Genomic DNA, 6,743 nt, shown 5'->3' on the forward strand with positions numbered 1-6,743 from the left:
GTATGGCACAGTTAAAACTTTAAATTGACAAGAAGTTCCTCTAAAACGTTGCAAGTAAATCATTTTTGAATTCAGCACCCCCATCAGGTTTGGCAGTTCAAGTGGCGGCCCATAAAACAGTTACGAAATTATCAATCAATGCTTGACGTGGTCTTTGCCCTTTTTGTTCGGCAATGGGACTAATTCTACAAAGCGATAAATGATCAACAAGAACAAGCCATACGATTTCCTCGGTGTCGTAGTAAAAGTGATAAGGTCTGCTGAAACTCGTTCAAGAAGGTTTATTTCCCCACCCCCCCCCCCCTGGATACGACTGGAGCAGATGCAAGTGGTGCATTCTTAGAAGCATGACCCTTTCTGTGTTGACATTCTTCACATTCCCTGCATACTTTCTTACATAAGCAAGTCAGATCTGGAAGAAGAATAACTGTTTAGCTTAATTAAAGTCCTGAAAACTCAGGTGAGCAGAAAGGGGTGATGCATGGGCGAGTCGCATGGCAGATCTTCTCAGATGCTGGGCACAACAACACGGCGAAGAATACGGTCTGCATCTCCCTTCAGGTGATAAAGTACACACGTTAGCTAAATCAAACTCCGAAATGGAAGCTGGCAACTTTCCTGTTGGCATGATCCTTCCTCTAGATATTTAATGACCTGAGCCCATACAGGGTTCCTTTTTCTTGCTCTGTACGAAGAACTTCTATCTATAAGATTCGAGTTGACTGGCAGCTGCAACAGTTGCAATGGCTGCCCTTGAACGACTAGCATAACAGGGACGTGGTGAACTGCCCTTGACGATATTTTATTTCATAGTCATAGGTGCTGCAGATCAACACTCCATCTGGACATCTGTCTCTCTTTCGATTTTCCTGAAAATACATACGGGTGCTTGTGATCCGTATATAAAATAGACTTCTTTCCCATATACTATGGATCAAAAGCCCTGACCTGACTCAAACCACTGCCAATGCTTCGCTATCTGTTGCACTGTAGCGAACTTCAGCGCCTCTCATTTTCCACTGAAATCGCTATAGCATGTGGAACACCTTCACAATCTCTCTGCATGAACATGCACCAATAGCGACCTAGAACATCAACATGAATTTTCGAAAGACGGTGTAAGCAGGTTACGTAGAACAGGTGCAAGACACAAAGGGCGGACTTTAAATTCCTTCAAAAGCTTTTTGACATTGGTCAGACCATGAAAACTTGACATTCATCGGTCAGGGTAGTGAGCTGCAGCAATCTTTGCAAAGTTCTGAATGTGACGTCGAAAAAATCCGCAGCTCCAAAAATACGCCTGACTCCCTTAGCAACTCTCGGTTTAGTCATTTGGCTAATGCTCGAAACTTTTTCTGGGTCCGGGTGCAATGCATTCTGTGAACAAATAAAACCCAAAAAATTTAAATTCCCGAACTGCAATCTGACACTTAGAAGGATTAAGTTCGAAGTCCAGCAACAGTACCAACTCTAATGTATTCCTGTAGATGAGTAAGTGTTCATACCATAATATTGCTAAACACCACAATGTCATCGATATCTAGCATATGTCGACCAAACACTGACGATAGCACCATGTTGATCGTTCTTTTGAAAACGTCCTGAGGAGCAGTGCGCAAACCGTAAGGCATCCTTCGAATTTGCCAGACACGGCACAACCGTCCTAAAAAAGCTGTCTTGGGCGATCAACCTCCTCGACAGGGATCGCCCAATATGCACTTCGTGCATCTAATGAAGTGAAGATTTTTTGAATCACTCAACATCGAGCAATTGCTGAATCGGTGGAAGTGAATTATGGATAGTAGTCTTCGTGGTAAGCGCATTAATTGTTCGAAAGTCCACACAGAATCTCACAGACACATTAAGTTTTCGAACGAGTACTACAGTGACGAGCCCAAGGACTGGTGGAAAGGCCTATTGACACCTGCCAGAAGCCATTGAATTACACTGACCTAATGATCTGGGCGACTGGTATACTGGAAGTCTCCAGTGGCGAGCCACATGAGGTGCTGCATTCCTGTAGGTACAATGTGTTACTTTTGCAACTGTGCCCACTTCCAACGTGTCCTTGACTAAAGAGGCTTTGAGAAACGTATTTAGCACTCATAAACACGTGATTGTCAGCATCATTCAGGTGACTCCTAGCGTGGCAAGATCTCTTCAGTTCTCCTTCTACAGGTGTTGGCAGGTTGGTGAGTGTCGATGTGGCGACAGATGCATCTTCCAAGAGACAACCGAGTGATTACTCACGAACACTGTATACCACCTGACGGGGGCCCTTTCAGGAAGGCTCATCAAAAGTCAGTTTCATCGTAGTATGGAATAATTTTGGGGAACTCGTCAGGCCGATATCCCAAAATCCATCTCACCATAAAAATGAATCAAAATCATCGTCCAAACTCGAAGGTTTGATTCTCCCTTTCAATCTCTGAATCAAGCATGTTAATTAGATTCCCAGTAAATGGCAGCAAAACTTCCTCACAGCAGTAAAGCTTTCGGAAGTACAATAGAACCTACAATATTTTCTGGAACAATTAGAAGGGTTAGGAGATGAAGTTCACCACGAACTTTTCCCACTGTTGCAACATCTGTAACTAGCTATGTTGACGATCGTCGTCTTCAATAACATCATGAAGTTGATTGCAAGCAAAGTTCCGCAACGGCAAACGTAACGATGCGGTCCGAAAATTATAACCGCCCCACATCTGAATAGTAATAACCATCTTGAGGTGAGACAAGAGATCGAGGAATGGTGACGACATCTGTTGCAGAGACAATCAATACGTTTTTCGCTCCTCATCGAGTGACGAGGGTACTTTCATTGATACGAAAAACTCCGAGAGTGTGGAGGGATGTTCAATGTGCGAGGAGCAATGAGCTTTTAATCACATGATCAGCTGGAGATCGAATTCTTTTATAGCAGTGACTGAAACCTGAGATGGAGCGTGGTCCTTCGAATTTGAGCGACGGGTTCGATCTGCAAATCATCCCGTGGTGTCAGAGAATGTTTACAGGTAAGCTCACGAATCCATTAAGTGACAGGTAGCCTTGCGAGGATAATGACTGGCAACCTAATTTAAAGTTAAGCCTACGCAACAAATCCATGCCTATGAGAACATCACCAGGAAAATTTATATTTCGACTAACAAACACGAATGAGAAAAAGATCCTTGTCTGCAAAGTTTTCAAACCGGACATCGTGCTCTGTTGTGAACGCGAAGAACTGTACCAGTGACATCCTGAAAGTTTACGTCGTGTTTCAATGGTGATGCTTCTGGTGAATTTTCGCCTGTGTACGAGACTTAATCAAAGTAGCCTCGCTCCCTGTGGTCAAGCGAAGAACAAGGCACGCAAGTTTTGCAACCATTAATGTTGATCTGCACCATCGTCGTCCTCGTCCACTGCCCTTCGACTGGTGTCACCTGGATCTTTGTTGCATTCTTTGTTTTCGCTCTTGGGCCTTCGGCTGCGTCGTTTCGTTGTTAACGAAAGGGACAATTTCTTCTGACATGTCCTCCTCCCTTTGCAAGACCAACCCATTCACTACCTGCGGTTTTCCCCTTTGCAATCTCGTTGTGAGGGTGTCCTGAACGTCCTATGGTACGCCACAATAGGGTTCATAATCCCTTCGAACCGGAAGCAGGCAACATGGAGCGCCAACTCGTCTCGAATAATGACGGTCTTGGTTGTAGGTCAGAAGAATATGCAACAAACCCTGGTGATGGCCTATGGGGTCGTGCATGTTGACGAGCAGTCCACATCGTTGAGCGGCCGCCACTAAATCCTCCACCGTAATCTTGGTCCTGACGGAAACTGCTTCTTGCAACCATGATGGTAAGACCTTGCAGAAAGGTGGCGACGGATAAGTATCTTCTGTCTGTCCTAGAGAACGTGGCATAATCACGTGCACACTGCAAGAACTGCTCCCTGAATCTCCTGGTAAAGATCCTGGGGTGACTGATGATCTCTCATTCTCTTTCTTGGAAAGCAAAGAAAGAAACTCGGGCAAGCAAAACTAGCAGTACCAAGCCCCCAAACTTTTACGTTTGATTGTACTCTAAAATCTACCAAGACGGCGATTTCCATCAAATATTTTCAGAGTTGATTATAAGTTCGGCATCACCGGAGCATCGAGTGCGTGCAGCTGTGATGCGGCCTGCGTCTGTGTTAGGTCGCGCACAACAACTCGATCTGCCGCAGCCAGGTGTTTACTTCATTATTTCCCGCTGCAGAGGAAGAGATGCAGGTGTTTTTTGCAGAAAATACCGAGATCGCTCGGGACGATCGGCGATGACAACAGGAGGTACAGGATCGGATCAGATGGTTCTCTTAAAAACATACCCCGAGGTGGCGAAGGTGGTATGGCACGATGGGAATTTTATTACCGTTGCAATTGATGACTGTAGAGTCTATGCTACGGAACGTCAGCAAATCCCGGTGTGCACCGTCTGACTCGTTAAAAAGCGCGATGGTTAGAGCAACGGCTACCAGCATGTCTGGCGTTGAAATTCCCTCTGCTCAGCATTACGGTGCTCCTCCTCTCCGATAATTTTCTCTCGTGCTCCTGCTCCCCTCAGCTGCTGCGATCGACGATCTCTCTCTCGTCGCTCGTTATCCCCAGTTTTCGGCTCCCCGCTTTCTCGTTCACGACGCTCGGCGTCCCTTTCCTCACGCATCGTACGCAATTCGGCTTCTAGCTTGTACTACTAGCGCTCACCTTGCTGCTCAATTCCATGCGCAATCTCCGTGACTGCGCCACGAGTCGCTCCAACACCACGTGCAACGGCGATTCGGGCGTATCGGAATGTCTTCGGCTTCATCACCATGCCCCTTGCAGAACTCGTCTTGGAGGCATTGCAGCTTTAAACGACACACGAGAACAAACGCAAGAAACAATAGGTCGACCACACTTGCTTAGCAAAATTAAAGAAGTTGACAAGCCGACTGGGAACTAATTTAGAGCACAAGATCCCCTTAGCAACTCTATTTCACCGAATTAGTAATCACTGAGACACCGAAGTTTAAAATTGACATGTCAAAGAGGCAGCAACGCAGATAAGCAATCAACAATCATCGTCTATATCCCTGCGATAAACGATCATGCAAAAGCATCACCAAATACATGCATAATCATCATCCAACATAATACAGTTACATAAATAATTACCATCAAAATAAAACAGACATATATAAGTATCATTAAAATATCACAAAAATAATACCGCACTAATATACCCTAAGTAATCCGTAAGCAAATCAAAAGCAAATAAGCAATATAGTTACGGTATTAAATATTTAAATTCCGTAACATTAAGTAAGCATCATCGGGATCTGTAATAAGCCTGCTTAAAAGGCAAACACTTAAGTGCAAAATGAAATCCTCACAAAAACGTACACCGCTCTGGTTACTGCGAATTCTATGTAAGGCATGCAAAAACCGCTCTTATGAATCCCCAAGCTAGCCACCAAATTATGCTGTAGCGTCTTACAAACAGCTTGTAAGCAGTTACGGAAGACAATGCTATGGTCTTATGAGCTCATCTGTGGTAGCGCTGGCGCGAGCATCACTCATTACCTGTTATCAACACTGAGGCAGTTTATGTATCTTATTAAGATTTAATTATGGCAGGTGGTGGATAGGATGGGTATCCTTAAGGCAATAAAAGAAACTAACTAAGCTTAAAAAACGGAACTTTATTAAAGTATCCAAAGAAACGCGAAAAAAACATAAAAACTGCCCACAATTAAAATAAATTCACATGGTAAAGCCTAGTATCCTAAAGTTTCTTACTCCTAGAAAGTATCACCTATACTTATCTTTAGGCATCGGAGGTCGAGTTGTCGATTTCACAGCGATTTTGGTAAATATAACGACCGGCTTTTTCGAAACGAAGCAAAGTCCAAAGCGGTGCTGTTGGTCGATGGTATGGCAGCAGAATCCGCCTTGGGAAACTGGTGCTTGCTTTTTAAAACGTGGTTGTGGGAATTGTGGGTATTAAATACGAATGGTGAGTTTGCGCACTGGACTAAAATGACTCGAATTATATGTTGGAAAAAAGCTAACTAATTAAAATAATCTGACAATGTGGCATCCTTACATAACCATCGAAATAATTAATAATAAGTCCGTTAAATTACATGCAGGGTCTTGTGACAACACGTCACTAATTCACGTCCAAAAAAAACCTAAAAATATGGGCCCCATATCTTTCGGTGGCGCCAAACGAGAGCAGGGCCCATCTCGTTCGGATGCCGCTCGGAGGATCGTCATCTGACTCGCAGGTTGCAATCCAGGTCACTACAACCGTATTAACAGTGATGATAATAACCATAATGAAAATAATAACAATAACAACGATAATACTAACAAGGATAATATACAAAAGATAATAATAATAACAATAACAAAAAAATAGATCAATCCATAAATCAAAACAACAAAAAAAGAACAACAACAAAGAACAACAATAACAACAGCAAAGACAATAACAAACAAAAACAACAAACAAACAAAACAACAACAAATAGACAAAACAACAATAACAACAAACAAACAAAACAACAACAAATAGACAAAACAACAATAACAACAAACAAACAAAACAACAACAAATAGACAAAACAACAATAACAAACAAACAAAAACAAAAAACAAACAAAACAACAAACAAACAAACAAAACAACAAACAAAACAAAAACAAAACAAACAAACAAAACAAAACAACAAACACACAAACACCAA

The sequence above is a fragment of the Penaeus japonicus genome, unplaced genomic scaffold (assembly GCF_977035675.1).
Source record: "Penaeus japonicus unplaced genomic scaffold, GWHDUDI00000001_assembly GWHDUDI00000022, whole genome shotgun sequence".
NCBI lineage: Eukaryota > Metazoa > Arthropoda > Malacostraca > Decapoda > Penaeidae > Penaeus > Penaeus japonicus.